Source organism: Cervus canadensis, chromosome 8 (assembly GCF_019320065.1).
Source record: "Cervus canadensis isolate Bull #8, Minnesota chromosome 8, ASM1932006v1, whole genome shotgun sequence".
Taxonomy (NCBI): domain Eukaryota; kingdom Metazoa; phylum Chordata; class Mammalia; order Artiodactyla; family Cervidae; genus Cervus; species Cervus canadensis.
The window spans coordinates 53,768,042-53,787,292 of NC_057393.1; the positions used below are offsets into that span (position 1 = coordinate 53,768,042).

The following is a 19,251-nucleotide window of genomic DNA, read 5'->3' on the forward strand; positions in this document are numbered from 1 at the left end:
AAGAGGCAGTCACCAAGCACCATGGAGAAAGGAAAGGGGTTTAACCACATGAACTGCCTTCAAACAGTTCTTATATTTAGCTACCTCTGAGGCTCCTCCCCTTCAAGCCACCCTAAAACAATAATATGGTGACACCAATTCCTACATTTCAAAGTGGGTCACTCACCCATCCAATTCCTGATTTGCACATTTTTTCTTGCTTTTGTTTCCTTTGCCATTCTCCATGTCCTTGTAGAGTGATTCCTTTTTGAAAATTCCCTTTATCTTAACTTTTGTGGGGTTTTAGGATAAAGTAAAATTAGGCGTGCTCACTCAATACACAGATCTCTGGGAAGATTTCAAAAATATCTTAGTTGCCATCTTTTTACTGAGCAAAGTTAAAAAAAAACAGGAAGTATAATTTATAACCATATAAAAGGACAAATGAGATTTTGCGGATGTAATCAAGATGAATAATCAATTTACTTAAAATAGGGAAACTATCTGAGTGGGTCCAATGTAATTAGATGAGCCCTTAAAAGCAGAGCTTTCTCCCAGCTGAGGGTAGAAGTAGTCATATTCCAAGTATGAGAAGGATGCAATGCATTGTTGCTGGATCTAAGACAGAGAAGCTACCTGCAAAGAGCAGAGAGAAGTTCCAGCAGTTCAGGGGAGCCCTGGCTGACAGTTAGCAAGGAAACACAGCCTCAGTTCTAAAACAAACAGCAAGGAACTAAATTCTGCCCCAAATCCTCCCTCCAGGAATGAACAGAGCCCTGCCAACCCCTTGATTTGGGCCACGTGAGAGCCCCAAGCAAAGAACCCAGTTGAACTGTGCTGACCTGACAACACCATCCACCCATATCCTGAGCTAAAACTCTACCAAGTTATTCTGCTGGCTCCTCCCTGCCTCATTCTCCAAACTTGGCCACTGACCAAGATTCAACCTTTCCACCTGAACTTTGAGGCTCCCAGTACTTGTATCTGCCCACAGGCCGATCCCCAGGAAGGGCAGCCATATTCCCAACAGAGTTGGGGGCCCTGCTGCACCTCCAAACAGTGCACCATAGGCCTTCGACTTTCCAGGTCCTCAGAGCCCACTGTGTACTGGGGACCATTCACAGGCCAAAGAACAGGGAAGCCCAAGGTGAGAGGTCTACGAAGAGACAGGTGACTTTCAAGGGAAATGGGTAAACGGGATGGTCATAAAGGCAGGCCAGTAGGCTGCCTCACTGCCCAAGGGAATCTCACACACAGGAAGGATGTCATGTCGTGCCTCAGCCTAGGGGCACTATTACTCTTACAGGGGAAAGAGGGCCTCAAGTCCACAGGCTCCCCACTCGGTTCGGACTCACCCTCAGAGTCAGAAGTGTCTAAGTCCTACTCTAACCCATACCCTTTAGGACCAAGTCTCCACACTCAGGGTCTGCCACAAACAGTGCAAAAATGGACATGGTGGCAGCAACTACCACAGGGGTCCGGAAGTTTGACTCTTCACCATGGGAAAACACGACAAAGTCAGCCGGGAGTTAGGCTGGGCCCCTCAACCCCCTACCCCCCACCCCCCACCGTCCCTCATCACCGGGTGACAAGCCCTGCCACACAGGTGTGGGGGAAGGGAGGTTCCGAGCTCAGAGACTCTCAGGCCCTCGACCGCCGGACCTGGGAAGGCCTCCAGGTGGAAGTCCAGGAACACCTGGGCTGCCAGCTCTGAGCCCCACCGGGCTCTCCAATGGGCCTGGGATTCTAAGAGCTTGGCTTCCTGTCTGAAACTCTGTTTTTAACCAACACTGCATTATGAGCTTCCACCACCAAAACCCCACAACCCCCAGACCTGCTGAGTCTGAGGAGCACCAAGGGGCCCCTCGCTGATCTGGGGAGGAGACATCTGTCTCCCTCAGTGCTGACACCAGGAAAGAAGTCAAGGGATGGAGGGACGTGGGACAGAGGAAGCAGTGAGGCGAGGACTCAGCGGGAGACATGCTGGGCCTCGAATGGAGGTCACCTAATCCAGCGATTTTCAAACTTACTATTTTTATTACTTTTTAAGCTACAGGAGCTTTTGTACAAAGAGACTCTGACCCAGAAACCCAGCATGAGGTGTGCAGAGCAGTTCTCTTTAAGTGGCTAGGGGGAAGGGGAGGCTCTATGACATACACGCTTGAAAATGATGGGTCTGGCCCAGCTGATCCCAAATTCCACAGAACAGGGGAATCACTCAAGGAGCTTTTTCCAAACTGCACATGGAGACTCGTTCAGTAGTGAATGTGACAGACCTGAAAAGCCACATTTTTAAGAGCTGTCCTTCACAGCAGACAGTTTGAAGGGACTCCCCATTGGCCCAATCTGCAACTGTGTGTGCATCAGAACAAATAATATTAATGCATTTTAACTCACTGGATAAAGTAGGAACCCATGAGTCCATTTTAATACATATAAATGGACAAATAATATATAAATGGAGGGGAAGGGAAAGTTCTTTACAGCAGAAGGATAAATGTAAAAATTCATGTCATTAAATCATCACCATTCAGTAACCATAGAATTTGAGGGTGGGGAATTCCAGAATGACAGAAATAACTGATAATGGGTTCTTAAGTCTGTTATGGCTATTATAACAAAATACCAGACTGGACCAAACTGACAGACCAGGCAGCTTCTAAAGTACAGAAGTTTATTCCTCATAGTTCTGAAGGCTAGGAAGTCTAAGATTAAGGCACCGACAGGGTGGGGTGAACGCCTCATCCTGGTTCAAAGCTGGCACCTCTTCACAGCTTCCTTACATGGTGGAGCAGCAAGGGAGCTCTGAGGGGTCTCTTGCAAGGGCACTAATCCTATTCTTGAGGACTCCACCCCCATGACCTAAGCTCCTCCCAAAGGTTCCGAGTCCTAACATCATCAAGACAGGCACCAGACAGAGTTTCAGTATGTGAATGGGCGGGGTGGGGGAAACACACAAAAACATTTAGACCGTAACAGGCTCTAAAACTAGTCAATGACAGTTTGATTAGAAACAGCATGTTTACATGGTCTCAAAGTATCTCCCCATAGAACACTTATTAATTACAAAGAGCATGATAGTAACTTAGCAGTGGAGAAACCTGCAGATATCACCTTTAACGGAATGACCACCACTGTCATCACCAGCAATGAGTCAAGCCAACGGCCGTCCCTCCTGACAGGATGCACTGAGGACAAGTCATTTCTGTGGTGTTCCTGGCGAAAATGCATAACCTGAGTCTTACCTTGAGGAATGATCAAAAAACAAACAAAACAAATGCAGAAAGAGTTTACAAAATTAACTCGCCTCAAGTAAAATGTAGAAGTAGTGGCCATGTTTCTTTAAAAAAAGAGAAGAAAACATTTGGGCAACAAACAATCCTGGGGCCCAAAGAGAGATCTTGAAAATGATACATCAGGCAAGTCATGCCTCACCTGCCTGCCCACACAGGTGAGAGAGGGCCAGGCCACCCACAGCTGCTGCCGTTTTACCTCTCAAAGGACTGTGGGGAAGGAGGCCTGGCACCGTGCTGGCCTCCCAGGGGCCTTCCCTCTGCCGCTGAATGTGAAACCACCTGTTTAAATGAGAATGGGGAGCCCTGAGCCCAGGTAACCACAGCAAGCCTGTTTCTGAAAACCCTATGTGTACATGAAATGTCTACATTCACAAGCAGATGCACACAAGATGTGGTAATCCGGGCCCAGTTTAAAGTGACATCTCCAACATGGACAAGAACCCATGAACCCTACATGCTGTGATCTCTGGACCTCAGGACCCAGGGGACTGGGCCTTTTGTCCACCCTGAGGTTCTCCACAAAGGGCTTGAGGCAAGGCCACAGTCACGAATGAATGAAGCCAAGTGTCCAGCAACCCATGAGTGTACTAACTCGCTCTGCGAGTCCCTGGGGGGAAAGGCTTTTACTGTGGGAGATGAACACCTCGGGACCTGTTTCTACATGTCCTGGCTGCTGCTGCTGTTGCCAGGCACCTAGAGTGGGGCTGTGGAGACCGAGAACTCGAGTGAGACCTGCACCTGACGCAAGGGGCTCAGGACACGCTTCCCCCTGCTAAATGGTGTCAGGCAGGTGCAGGAGGGCAGGACCGGGCCCAGGAAGGGAAGAGGCGGCAGGAAGCTGGTCAGGAAATGTTCCCTAGAGCGGCAGCTTTAACCACTACAAGCCAGTATGGTGGCAGCCAGGAGTCTCAACAGAGCTCTGGGTCAGGCCCTGTGGATGGCACCAAGGCACAAGCACTCGGGGGGCACCCCCTAATTCTGCCCAGAGCTGACAGGGCTCGCCAAGCTCTGAGCAAGGCTGCCAAGCCAGGGCAGAGCCTGGCTCCTGGCCTCTGAGCAAGGCAAAGAGCCTGGGGTCAGTCTCACAGAGGGAAGAAAGCAAACTTTCCCAACAAGCTATAAAAGGTGAAGCCTCCTGGACAAAAATAAGTAAAATGAAATGCGTTGAAAATGTAGAAGAGAAGAGGAATAAGCAGGGAGGGGAAGGGAGAAGCAGATGTTTTTTTTAAAAAACACAAATCAATGGTGGGACTCTAATGAAAAAAGCTGAGAAAAATCTGCAAAGAGATTAGAAGCTTAGTACCTAAAACAGTTCCAGACAGCCAGGGGCATCCCCAGGCTTGGGGCCCCACACTCACCCCCAGAGGCCCTCCACCCACCTCTACCTAAAGGCAGGGGGAGGGCAGGCCATCTTAGCGAAATCAGGAAAATCATTTCAAGCATTTTTCCCGCTAAAAAAAATACTACAAAAAAATAAACTTACAGTCTGTTTTCTGGACTATTTATTTGAACGTCAACATATACCAAAAATCTTTTTATAGGATGCTTCGTGTGTCTACAAAAAGCAAACAACATTTACAACCTGATTCTGATCTCCTTGTAGCCCAGCTGGGATGGATGGGGTGGGGCAAGTGGCACCAGATGGCCGAGGGAGGCTCTTAGCCCCCTTTCACAAAGAAGGGCTCCAATTACCTCCTCGGCCCGGTGCCCCAGAGTTGACCTCGTCGACAGGCTTGGAGGAGGCACCCGCAGCTGCCAGCTCAGGCGGCTTCCACGGTTCCCAGACCCACCTCCCAGACACCCCCAGTGCCCTGGGCTACCTGCTGCAATCTTCGTGTCCCAGAGAAGGAGCTGCCAGACCCCTTTAAAGTTGGCAACTTTAAGCAGGGCAGGAGGGTGAAGACAGCTAAACCACAAAAGAGAGAAAACAGTCTTGAAGGTGGGGCAGGGCAGGATGGAGGTGTCTGAGACAGAGCCTCTCAAACTTGAAAGTGCATGCAAATCACCCAGGAATCTTGTTAAATGCAGATTTTGCTTCAGCTGCTGTGGGGTGAGTCGGCAGGGCAACAGGCTCCCAGGTGTTGCCAGCCCGGCCCACTGACAGGCCTGCGGGCAATACTCTGAACCGTGAGGGTGTAAGAGGCCTTGAGTGAAAAGAAACAGCGCTGACGGAGCCAAAGGACCTTTAGGGCAAGTGACAGGGGCAAGCTCACCCATCTTAACTAGGGATGTCATCAGCTTTCTTGGAGGGATGTTTTAACTGTGGAATTTATTTGGTATTTTAGTGCATCCTCACAGGTTATTTTTATTCCCATTTCACAGCTGTGGAAGCTACTCTAACCAAATGTTTATCAAAGCTGGGCTCCCTGCCCCTTGGATGTTTTCCAAGAGCACAGGCCTCCTGTGACGCAGGGCAGGGCAGAAGCACAAAGCCCAGAGCTGTGACAAGGAGGCCAATCCCAGCCCAGCAGACAAAGACAGGAAAGCCAGGGAACACAGGAGGCCCCCCAGGGGGTAGAGGTTGGGTGGGGAAAGGCAGATGAAGAGCCAGAAACCCATTTTGCCTCCTGGAATTTTTAACAAAATAGAGACAAAATGTAACCTCAGCCTCCTACCCCCTACTCCCCTAACTCCCATCCCCACCTCCCAGAACTAAAGAGGATATTTAAATACAGAGGGTATCTCTGTCTTATAAGTTTTATTTCTACTTTTAACAGCCTGGCCTCATTTTGGCAGGACATAAACAGCCTTCATTCCCCCCTCCCAGGTTTACCAGAGACGGAGTGTGGTACGTCTAAGAAAAGGGTCAATGCTATTGTCTAAGGCAGGACTGTCTGTCTGAGTGGGCTCCCAATGCCACACTCAGCCCCGAGGGCTGCCGTGTGCTTTTGGGCTCACGGTGGGTGGGTTTCCCAGTGAAAACCACAGACATCTGGGGAGGTCATCATCACCACTACCAGCCCCTCAAGAACCTGAGGGAAAAAAAACCCTGGGAAGAGATGCCCTCCATTAACCCCGTCCAATGATATTTCTCCCAAAAAAGTACCCAGAGTTGGCGAGAGGGGCTCAGTGTAGTGAACGAGCATTTTGGACTTAGGTTCATAGAACTCAAAAAGAGTCACGGCTCAAAAACAACCAAAGTTCATCTGAGCAACCTTTCCATTTTCCAGAGACCTTTGCCCATGGAAATGAGTGACCGAGGTCACCCGGAAGGCCAGCAGCACAGCTGGGACACAACGTTTCACCTTACCTCCCTGTGCTTTCCCGGAGCAGCATGCTGCCTCACTCATGGCCTTTCCCACCCTCATTTGGGCCCAACTACCCTAAACACTGGGCTCCCCTGATGGCTCAGCAGTAAAGAATCCGTCTGCCGATGCAGGAGACAGGGAGTTGATTCCTGGCTTGGGAAGATCCACTGGAGAAGCAAAAGGCAACCCACTCCAGTATTCTTGCCTGGAGAATTCCATGGACAGAGGAGCCTTGTGGGCTACAGTCCATAGGGTCACAAAAGAGATGGACATAACTTAGCGACAGAACGACAACAAACAAAAAACCCTAAAAGGTGCATCTGTGTTTCAACATATATGACAGCGAACCTAGCTCTTTTTATTGAGTCTGGTTCAACATTTGCTGCAATAAGGGCACTCCAAGGAGGCAACCCTATCCAGGCCTGGGACCTGCTTCCTAATATATAAGGTTGGCTGATAAAGAGTCAGATAAGACAGCCAGGCTGATCTCAAGATGGATGGGTTTTGGAAAGATAAAATAAAATGCTAAACACAGAAAGCAGTGAGAGCTCAGGAGTTCTCATACCAAAGAACTCTATGTCAAAGGCGGGGGGACAATTACAGACTTCGGCTGCAGTTAAGAAAGTTGGAGATTTGTGAGCTGGGGCAGGCACACTTTCAGAAAGAGTAACCCTCTTTCCAGAGTAACCCTCAGCTTGGGCTGTGACCTCACACTGGGTAAAATCAGACTCCCCAGGAGGAAGCTCAATTTGCCTACCAAAAACTGAGGATAAGAGATATTCAGATGCAAAGGGGCAGGGGATGATGGGTGTGTATGTGTGTGTGGGTGTGGGTGGGCGCGTGCTCTGTGTGTGTGTGTGTGTGTGTATATGAGGCGCGTGCACGCTATGTCATGTCCAACTCTTGCGGCCCCCGCCAGGCTCCTCTGTCCGTGGAATTTTCCAGGCAAGAATACTGAATACCACAAACATAGAGACCCTTCAAAAGAAAGAAAGAAAAAAAAAAACCCAAAAAACAAAAATCACTGTTTTCTCAACTACCCCTGCCACTAAATGCTAAGTTTGTCCTGACATGACTCTTTCATGCAGAAGGACCAGGAGGTAAAGGAAGATCACATTTTGCACTTGGGAATGGCTTTTTCTGCCAAAGATCAGAAGGACAGTGCTCCCAAAGGCATCCGTGAATTCAGTCCTTCTCCTTCTCTCACATATCTTCAGTGGCACAAACAGGCGAGCCCTTTCTCTGTCCCCACTGTACAAGCCAGCAGCACTGTGATCCAATAAGATGGCAAGACCCTCTTTAAACAAAGAGAAATCTCAGCACCACTGGGGAGCCGGGGGTCCAGCTGGGGGAAGTGACGGTACAGCAAGCAGACCGCACAGCATCGGCTCAGTGGGGAGATTCATGTCACAAGGGCTTCCGCTGGTGCTGTGTGCCCGCTGCCTGCTGCCTGCCCAGCCTGCCACCGCCTGCCTGAGATTCAAGAGCCCGGAGACGGCAGAACAAAGAAAAATGGCTGTGGCTCAGGCAGCGAGGAGGCTGCAGGCCGGCCGGCCAGCCAGCAGGCTTTTCTGCAGCTGAGTACTCCAGCCAGGCACAGGGACACCGGGCGCTGGGGTACAAAGGAAAGTGGGGGCCTAAGACTGACAGCTACCCAGGCACACGCCTGGCCCCCACCCAAGGATGCAGCTGGGCCGAGAGAGCTCAAGCAGAAACCCACTCCCAGAGGCAGTGGGCAGGTGGCTGGGCATCCCCACTCCTTGCCCAGATGCTCAGCACTCTTACCCAGGGAGGTTCCAGGCAGAACCTGGGGACTTGAGAGGGAGGAAGGGGAGTCTTGACAGAGGTACCCAAAGGGCAGGATCCTTCCAGACTTCCGGTGATGGGGAGTGCTGAGAGAGGGCAGGGTCGGGCTAGGCACCTCACCCAGCATCAGAGAACAGGAGAGGGGCCCTGGAGTGGCTAAGATCTGTTCACCAAAGGACTTCTATTAAGCATAATGGGCTCCCACTGCCAGGAACAATAGCTGCACTGGCCACCCCCTCTCCTCCTCCCCTCCCCTCCCCCCAAAATTGTCCACAATGGGAGGCAGCAGGAAACGGGGCAGAGCCCATGAATAGTTCCACTGTCAGGCCCCAGGCCCCACCTCCTCAGCCCCACAGGTCAGCCCTAGCTGCCACCCGGCCACAATAGAAACTTGTATGCCGCCAAGCTCCAGGCCCCATACAATAGAGCTGTGGGCATGGGAAGCTGTGGACTTCTCACGGGGCGGCATGTAAGGGCAATGGTGGGAGAGACAGGGCAGAGACGCAGGCCTCAGACTCACCAAGGCAGGGTCATACTGAGCACATGGCTTTTTAGGGCAGCTATCTGCCAGCCAGTCCCAAAATCTCCTCCCTTCTTGCCCTGTCCTGTCTAGGCATGAGGTCGCCAGAGCCAGACAGGGGAATATTATGGTCATTTCAGGGACACACAGTGGCCACAGGGGTGGAGAAACTGCCAGAGCACTCCCAAGACCCCCAGAAGGATTCCCAGTAGACATGAACCCTCACACCCACCCCAGGAAGAAAACCTCACCTGCCCTCACCCCCTGCATCTACTCTTCAAGGAAGCTGCCTGCTCAAAACAGAAAAACTCATCTATTATTTACACCAGGTGCCTTCTAGACCGGCTTTTAAAATCACAAGGTGGCAGTCCTCTCCAGAGCAACCTGAAGTTGCACAAAGCCAGGCAGGGCTGCTGGGCAGGTAGGAGATGGGGGATCTCAGGGCAGCGGATGGTCTAGTGCGACCTGGACAAGAGGCTTCACACCAACCCCTGAAACCTAAGGAAGATCTTTTCTTCTAAAAACTGATTCGCAGCTCCTTGTTCATTTCTCCAAGACTCCAGGCTTCATACCCAGCTCAATTCCTGCAAACTCCTGGGGTCACTCAAGCCCACGTATGAGAAGTTCCCCACTCCCAGCCTCCCCAGACCCTCCCCGGCACTGACTGCCTTCTTCACACTCTTAATAATCACACTTTTGGGTGCACAGGCTGCATGGCCCACGGGGCACACCCAAAAGCTACACACACCAGGGGCTCCAGAGGCAGGCTGACCTGAGCTGAAACGCTCAGACCACATGGGAACGACCCAGCAGCACAGCCCCTCCAGCTCTAGGGTCTGACGGCATAAACACAAGATCCTTCCACAAGGAAAACTCAGAAATGTTCATTCTCCCTCTTGGAATCAAAACGGCATGTTTCTTTTCTGGTCAAGCACCCCATGCCTGGATTCCCCATCTAGCCATCACTACAACAGACCTCTGAGCGTGTACATGCAAGGCATTCCTGCAGCATGGCTTGGAGCAGCAAATGCTGACAGCAAGCTCAGTGTCATCCATAGGGGGCTGATAAAGTGAACCATGATTGACCACACAGAGGAATACCATGCCACTGTTAGAAAGAATGGCCTGAACTGCGTGTGCTGAAATCAAACAATCCCAAGATAAACTTGAGGGTAGAAATCGGAACACCATCAGGTGTGTACGGCTTGAGGACAAACAAGAGGAGGGCAGACACGCTCCACTAGGCACCCAACATCTGGTAATGCTTATTTGGCCTCAGGGGAGCAGAAGTGAAGGAGTCAGGGGTGGAAACATTAATTTTCACTACATATCATATCTTTGAAACAAATATGTATTTTTTTTAATAAAACATGTATTTTTAAAAATAAAAAAAGTTAAAACTGAATTGACATTTAAAACCCCTTGTTTATAGCACAAAAAATTTGGCTTGTAGCTCTCTGCAGGCGGTTCCCTAGAACAAGAAGCGGCTGGGGGGTGGGTGGGGGGGTGTCAGTCTTTGAAATAAAGACAGACATACCAACTCATAGAGCTCCCCGCTCACAAGTCCTCCCCAGGTCCCAAAATAGAAAGTCTTCCTAGGAAGACCAAGAGCGGATTCTGACCAAGGCAGAAGGGAAACCTAAGTTATTCCATATAGAGGACCATCTGTAGCCAGGTCCACTCAGTCTGTGATGAGACTGTAAGACCCCCAGGATCAGTGGGTGCTGAGTCACAGGCATCCCAGGCCTAGGCAGGGACCCTTCTCAGGGCCCTCCCCAATCATCAGTGAGGCTCAAGGTCCTCGTGTTACGAACCCATCCCAATTTTAGCAGCTGAAGAAAGCTGTTTCAACAGATTTCTAGGCCTGGCCCAACTCCAAGGACAGGCTAAAAACAGTTTTTCCAAAATCCCAGCTCTAAACTCCAATCCCTTAACCACTAAACTCCCTGCACCTTTCAGGAAATGCAAGCTGCAAAATGGAGCTATGAGATGGGTGTGCACACTTGCTCCTTACTAAAGGGATACATACATGTTGTTTAAAAGCCTACTTTAACTGACACATCAATAAATACTCTGCACTCAGAAGCACTGATGTATTTCCTCCAAGTGATTTTCCCCCTAAGGGACAACAGAATAACTATCTCAGTCTCTCTCCGGCTTCTGAGGGGTATGACACAATGCCTATTAGAACCAGGATGGGCCAGACCATTGGAGTGAGGCCACTTAGAAGGCAGGGAGTGAGTGCTTCCTGTATGGAGCTGTCTCTACCTAGCAGAGGTCCCCTGCCCCACCCCCAGCCCACCACAAAGATCCCCTAAGGACTTGCAGAGTGCCCAGGCCACAGAGAAAGGTAGCTAGACATGGGGGAAGTATAAGTTTGGCTCCCCTACTCTGTAAGAGGCTTTCTGATGAGTGTTCAATGTTCAACAGGAAGGCTGGAAATAAAGGAGTACAAATGAGACTTCATGACAAGCAGGATCACGCAGGCAGCTGGAGCCCTCAGACCTCAGCTACTGGAAACAAGTTCCTGGCCCTTCAGAGGGCCCTCAGGAGCTGTGGTCCATCAGACCACCAACCCTCCATCAGATCAAGGCTGGTCTCTCCCACGGTCTTTCTGCATGAGTGGGCAGGGCTCTCACACCCAGGTAGGCACTGATGCTCAACACACTGAATCCCAGCTGGCACCTCCCCCTTGCCCCCTCAACATCTGTCTTCCCATGGAGAGAGTATCAGGACTCCCCAACCCAGAGGAGCCCCAGAGAGATGTGCGCACCGCACCCTTGCACCAGGGTACACGCCACTGGCTCCTCCCTACTCCCTTGGGAATGAATACCTCAGCGCAACTACCGGCTCTTTAGTTGTTGACAGGCCCCTTGTTTACATCATTACTTGCATTTCACAGGAAGCAACCAGGACAAAGGAGAGCAGAGGCAGGACCAGTGCACAGAGCCACTGTTCCCTGCTGGGGTGGAAGCCAGCCTTCAGGAAGTGCAGAAGGCTCCGCACCCCGCAGCCAGGAGGTTTTCTCCACACTCCCCTTTTTTCTCACAACAGCGGGTGGCCTCTTTCCTAAAAAGCTGGCTACTGAGACACGAGCACCTCCAAGAGTAGCAGACACACCCAACAGGGTCATCTGTGCAGGTGTGAGCAAAGAGACAAGAAGGGCAGAGAGAACCAGGAGGATGGGAAGGCCACAGAGAGCAGAAGGAAGCAGCTGGGGGTAGGGGGGGATCCGGCCAGAAGGGCCTGGAGCTGCAGCAGTGGAGGGGGTGGGGAGGGGAGAGTCACCCATGGCACCTCCCTTGGCCCAGGTCAGGCAGTTGAGATAGTTGTATCCAAGGCCTATGGGAGAGAAACAGATCCATAAAGTTGTCGGACTGGTTTGTCCAGAATGCGGAGAACAGGAAACACAAGGTACAGAGGCCAAGGAAAGAGGGTCAAGTAGTGAGGGTTGTCCAGAGTCAAAAGGCTCCCAAAAGATCTGGAAATAAGGGCAGCCAGCACTGGTGGGCCACAGGGAACCAAGGCCGAGGAGGGTTCACCCAGGGCTGTTTCCTGGGTGCAAAAGGTGGTCAAGGGGCCAACTGTGAGGGAGCCAGGGGCCAAGGAGCCAGTAAATGCGAAAAGTAAAAGACTAGGGTTTCTGGAAACAAGAGAGTGATGCCCACAAAGAGGGTACCACTCTTGAGTGACAAGCATGAGTAGTGATGAGCTCAGGCCAATGCGAGAAGCGTGGGCAAGACTGAACAAAGGCTGAAGCTAGCCTCATACATTGACAGTCTCTTTGACCAAGCTAGTCAGGCTCCTCTGAGCCCTCTGCCCCTTCTGTCTCTGTCCTGGTAGATTCCAGTTTTAGCAAGAATCCTGCTAAGGCAGTTTAGCCAGGATCCCCTACCCTCCATTGCTGGTCACCTTGCACATCTGACCAAATCCTCACCCTCCTAGTGCAGCATCCCCCACATGTTATCTGATCACCCTAGCCTGACTTCAGCAAGAATTCTGTTAGGTCTGTTAACAAAGAACTACCCTACCCTCTCATAAATTCTCCATCCATCCACCCTTCCCCCTACTATACTCCCTGGCTGTAAATTCCCACTTTTCCCTGTAATATTTGGGGTTGAGCCCAATCCCTCTCCCTTACTGCAAAACCCCATTGTTATAGTCTTTACACCTATCATGACAGTCCTGAAGAAAGTCTACCTTACTGTGTTCACAGTTTCAGAATAATATTTTTTTTTCCTTTAACAATATGGAGCTCTAAGTCTTCCTGCACCTGGAGTGTGAGAACAACTGGGGCTGGCATTTGGGGCTGGACGCTGCCCTCCCCTAAGAAGCCCCAGGGACAGATCCTGTCTGCCTGGCCCAGAAGTAAAGGGCTGAAACCAGCTACAGGGTAGCCAGACATCAGGGAGGTCACCTGGAGAGGAAACAGAGTCTCTTTGCAGCAATGGTCACTCAGTGGGCAATCGGAGCCTTTCCTTAGAGCAGCTGGAGGCTGCAGCCGGGAGGCCTGGAAAGAGCTGGGTTTTGAGCACAGCTTGAGTGGGCACCCCAGACTGGGGATCAAAACACACCCAAAGCTGAAAGTCACACCATGGCCTGAACTGGAGCAGGGTGTGTGGGGTCCAGTTGCCCCTCCATGGGAGACCAAATCTGAAGCTGGTACGATCATATTCCTTACTCCCACCTGCCACTTTCCAATAAGCCTGAATTTCCCACGGTGCCTTGGGGGGCTTCTGATGCATAATTGCAGACCCTGCCTTAGGACTGTGTCCAGGGATATGCTGCTGCCCTTGGCCCTCCCAGGCTCACCACTCGGACCTCAGGGTATGGATTGAAGAGATTCAGGGAACACTCATGCAATTCCAACTGCTGTTTGAGGGCCCGTCCCCTGAGTATCAACACAACACATTCCTCAAAGCTTTTTTTCTTTTTTAAGCTTTTTGGGCCCTGCAAAATAGACTGGCACAGGCCCCAGTAGTTAGTACCGGTAGACAGGGAAAACCCAGAGAGGGGGAGGTTCATCAATCATTTTCTCGGAGTCAACCTTTGCTCAGTCCCACAGCGTGACTTCTCCCCCAACCTTACCCATGCACTAAAGCCTGGCCTCAGCTCTCCCAAATACCAGGGGGACACAGACAGGCAGCACCAGGAATGCACCTCTGACTAGGATCCCAAAGGCCCCCCCACCACAGCTCACAGCCACTAGGCACAGGTGGACAGAGCCCAAGAAGGCAGAGGCCGGTCCCTCCAGCTATCCAGCTGATGGACATCAGGGCTCCAGGAACTTCTCTCTGGCTGCTGAGTGAGGGAGACAGAACAGACCTCCATAAGCCTGCCCAAGCCCATCGTATCTCAGATTACCAGGCCTGCTGCCTCCTAAGAGAAAACCACAGCCCTGCCCAGCCCCGCCCAGCCCCATTGGATCCCCACCAGGCCCAAGAATGGAGGAAGTGGGGTTCCCAGAACCCGCAGCTGGCGAGCACTTTGCTGAGAGCTGTCAGAGTCATGGCAGCAGTCCCAAAACAGAGTATATCAGCCTAACTCAAGAGCTGCACATACTGCATCTCAAACCTGAAGTGTGTATGCTTCACAGTAACTCCACCAGGAACAGGGAGGGCAGATTCTTCTCACTTTACAGATGAAAAACCCAAGTCCAAGAAAGGGAGAAAAAAAATTCAAAGGCTTGTCTAGGTCACTCAGCTACAAAGTAGGTACAACTCGAAAGCTGGTCTCATCACTGTCCACTCTATGTGATGGACAACATTCTTCACTGGTACATTTAACCAGCAAAGGCACTGACTGTTTCCCACTGGCCAGGTCAGACCCTTTGCTAGTCCAACATACCACTTTCCTGTCTGAACCAAAAAAACATGCTGTTAAAGGAGAAAACAGATGTTGACACATTATGAATTACCCCCATTGCTATAATGAAGATAAGACAAACCAGGAATGTTGGCACTGACTTAGCCCAAAGACTTTCAAAAAACTTGTGTATGTAGTCCCCTGAGCACTCTAATGACCAGCCAAAAACAAGACCATTGCTGTAGACCACCATTACCTCTCCCTGTATTCCTGATAGGAAAACAGAAGCCCTGAAAAAGGAGGAAACATGCCTAAAGATAGTTAACCACAAGCAGAAGAACCTGAGGTCTCACCACCTCCACCAGTGTTTCCTGGCTTTGCTGGAAGTCACCAGGGACACAGCAGGCAATAAAGCACAAAAGCAGGGTCCAAAGTGTAGCCGGCTCTTGGACACCCTGCAAGGGTGGCCCAGGTGGGAAAATGCAATTAACAAAGGGGTTCCACCCACTTCACAGGCCAGAGAACCACCTCAACCCCACATCCAAGCCTGATCTCCATGTGACTCCATCCTTTAGGTAACGTCACCAGTTTACCTTTCCACACCCCGAGGCCTGCAAGCTCAGCCTCGGAATCTCATTGGTGGAAGGGGAAGGGCAAGGCCTATAGGAGTATTTCTGCCTGCTCCTGCTTCCAAGAAAGTTGGCTGCCCCTACTCACCACATACAGAATATGAGGAAGACAAGAAATCCAAGGATTGATGTGTCAGGGCAGAGACAGGGAGCAGGAGCCTGCTTCCCATCCCATAGGTAATACCATCCCTCCTTAAAGGCCACAGGATCCAGCAGCAGGAAACAGGGATCCCGGAACCCAGTTCACAGCCTCGTGTGCCAGGCAAGGAGCTAAACAAGTGCTTAATGAGAATCTCTGGCTAGGGTCTCTGCACCAGTCCTTGGGCTCACAAACTGATGACTGAATAAATGAATAAGCAAAAGAAGAACCCAAGGAACTCAAAATAACTTGTCCAGGGTCAGAAGAACAAGTTGCTTCTGCAGACCACCTCTTACTATGCTAATAAGCATTTTTGTTCACCATACCTCTGCCCTTCAAATGTGACACCTCAACTCATCTCTAACCTAAATGACATTTCTTTGACTAATTCATGATTGATGTTCCTGGTGACAGAAGCATAGGACACTCAAATCTAGACCTTGGAAATAAGTTACAGCGATAACTTATTGCACAGTGTTGGGCAGGTGGCAGGCATCAGTGCTTTTCCCCAAATGTTTCCAGTCCTCTTTTGCTCCCCACCCTGCAGGGAAGTATGGCCATATATGACTGCTTTGGCTACTGAAATGCCACTTCTAGGTGGAAGCTTTAAGAGCCAGGGTGAGATTCACGGTGCTCCCTGTCTCCAGGTGCAAATGACCAGGAACGTTCCAATTAATCAGCATGGGTCCCATGGTGAGAACAACATAAAGCAGATATGCGATGGATGTGGTGTGAGTAAGAAATAATCCTTCATTGCTTTAGGCCTCTGAGATTTGAGGATTGTTACCACGGCAAACCCTGATCTATCTAGACAGCTACAGGCAATGACTCACTCCCCAATCTTCTGTGCATGGTAGTGCTGGTCTTCCCATTCCCTGGCCTTAGGGAGATAAAAGCTACATTGCCAGTCAACCAGCAGGGGTTCAGAGACACCTGCTTTGTGCCCAGACAGATGAGATGCCTTCAGAAGCAGAGAATATAAGGAACATGCACTGAAGAATTTACTAGCTCCTCTGTGGGCCAGGCTCTTCAGTGTACCAATCAACTTGAATCACCCTGAAAGGATGCTTTATCTAATTTATCTAATTAGATATGAGAAAACCCAGTTTACATTCAGACCTTAAGCAAGTTACTCACTCGGTGACCACTCTGGGCCACGGTTTCACCATCTGTAAAGTGGGACATTAACATTACCCACTGTACTGTGTTGTTTCAAGGATTAAATGAATGAATACAAATAAAGTTTCTTGGATAGTATGTGATATGTCTCAATGAACACTAAGTCTTAATAAACATGATTACTACACATTTAAACATTCCATGTAATTGCTATAAGCTTGTTCGTAACTCTTCCAGTTTTTAAATCCGGCAAAGGTTTCCCAGGACTGGCACAATGGCATTTTGTAAGCATTGCCAAGCTGAATTCTGTCTCGGTAAAAGTTGAAGTCAAATCCCTTAGCACAAGGTAACCTAGCGTGAGGCCTCAGGAAATGCTTCCACAACCCAGAGCGTCCAGAACTCCCAGTTTCCCAGCCTCTATGGAAACTTCACTACCACCAGGACCTACAGGGCAGAGCTCCCTCCCCTCCCCCATGGAGAATGTGTTCTGTCCTCCCACTCCCAAATGTGGGATGGGAGGGATGGGAGGCACCCTCACCCGTCCTCAGAGATTTGCACAGCTACCCAGCTGGTAAAGGATGGAACTTTCCTAAGCAGTCAACCCTTCTGTGGTTCCTTCGTTTCCCTGCCCTTTCTTGCTAGAGGCAGCTACAAACCTCAGGACACACCAGTGGGCTTGAACTCGGGTGCCTGAACAGTGCTGCTAAGCTGAGATTAAGTTCAGATTAATAAACACTACAGAGCATCTACTACATGTCCAGCCTAGGTTCTAAGACCTCATAGAACTGACAGCCAATCAGGGAGCTGTGAGCCTAGAACAGTGCTTGCAACAACGCCTGGCACCCCACAGATTCTCAACCACACTCTGTTGAATGAACTGAAGACCATCTTTAGTGGTTCAAACAGTGGAGTTCAGAGATGTGAGGACGCAGGAAGACAGGAGGGGAAATCCATCTAGTAGCCTGGGCTTCCAAGGCCTGACCCCCAGACATCATGGATCCTCAAGATAAGACAAAGCTTGGAGATAGCAGAGAGAGGAGCAGGAAGGACATGTGGGGCCATCACAGAGGAGTATGTGTTTCATTCTGAGGATGCTTGGAGGATCCCTGGAAACAAGGGCACTCGGCCTTCCACAGGGCTTACTGAACGACAGAGGTGATGTAGGGGTGCTGGGGTGCTCTGATGACCAAGGCGCCAGCTTTCGCTTCACCAACAGGGTAGGGTGACCCAAGCACTCTGCAGGCACTAAGTTCCTCTACCTTGAGGTCAAGGAAGGGTAAAGCTTACCCTGAAGGGTTTGGCAAGCAGCTCCACCCACTTTTATCAAAGGGAGGGCAACCCTCTTCTCAGAAGAGGGGAGGAATCCTCTGGAGCTGACTGTGGTTCAGAGAGCACACCTGCACAGGCTCCAGTGCAATGCCCTGCACTTAGGGCCCAGGTTGACTTGATGCCCCTAGACCCCACCACCAGGGACAGCCTGGGAAGTGGTACACTGCTGCGGGATCCAGCTGCCAGGCCAGCACCGGGGCCAGTCGCTTCCCCACGACTCCCAACAGCACTGACTGCTTCCAGCCAGAGACCAACTTCGTGTTCCCCCGGATTCCTGTCCCAGCGGTCCCGATGCACAAGTCCCTACACAAATACACGCACACACCCTACCTACCAATACCACCACCCCTACCGGGAAGGAGCAGCGGCCCGGGACGGACGAACTCCACAGCCACAGACCCAACTCGACCGAAGTTCCAGTTATATCAGGAGTTGGGTTTGCTCCCAAGCACAACCCCAAACGACCAACACGGAGAAGCAGGATCACCACCTACTCAAACTCCGGCCGCCCCAAATCCGTGACGGGCAGAATGGGACTTAGGGCCAGGGTGGGCGACTGGGAGCACACTTGCGGCGGGGCAGGGGAGGGGACCGCCCTCCCCGGTCGGCGCCACCCTCCACCCTCTAGCCCGAGCTCCGGGCGGCCGAGGGTCCGTGGCGGAACCGAAAGGAGTGCCCATCCCAAGGCTCGCGGCTGGGGAGGGGAGCAGAACCCAGGACCACGGCGATCTGACCCCTCCCTCCCCGAGTGCTCCCACCACGCCCGCCCCAGCAGGCACCCGTCCGGCAACGCGGACAGGGCGAGGGCGACAGAACCCCGAGCGCCAGCCGGGTCGACCGCTGCGGCTCTCACTCCGCTCGGCGCCCGAGTTCGGTTCAGCGGGGTCCGGACCAAGGCCTCAGCCCGTCGCGGGCGATCTGAGCAGACAAAGCCAGCGCTGGCCGCCGGGCCGCCCCGGGGCAGGAGCGAGGGCGCAGGAGGGACCGACCCTGGACCAGGGGATCAGTCCTTGTCCCCAGAGGGCGCTGGGGGGAGCAGGGGGGGATCGGCTTCAGACAATGAGGGGGGCAGGGCCCGACGCTCCAGCGGGGGCTCGGCGCTCTACTCACCCGGGCGCGGTGGCGGCGGCGGCGGCGGCGACAGCAGCGACGCGGCCGGGCTCGGCCAAGGAAGTTAGAGCAAGTTCGGCGGCGCGGGGCGGTAGGGCGCGACTCAGGCCGTCCGAGCGCGGGGGCGGGGCGCGGAGGGCGGGGCCGGGGGCGCGGCGCCGGGTGGCTGCTGAGAAAGGGGCGCCGCTTCCCTGGGCCGCCCTGCGCGGCACCGCCCTCCGCGCCCCGCCCCCGCCGATAGCCCCGCCCCCGCCCCGCCCCGCCCGGCCTT

General features: G+C 51.9%; 1 protein-coding gene across 1 annotated transcript in view; it reads right to left on the bottom strand.

Annotated features, from left to right (window-relative positions):
• Positions 1-19,112, bottom strand: part of TSPAN14 (tetraspanin 14) — a 53,097-nt gene extending 33,985 nt beyond the window's left edge. The window contains exon 1 of the mRNA XM_043476232.1: positions 18,981-19,112. The gene's annotated coding sequence lies outside the window, so the exon portion shown is untranslated. The remainder of the gene's footprint in view (positions 1-18,980) is intronic.
• Positions 19,113-19,251: the final 139 nt, after the last annotated feature.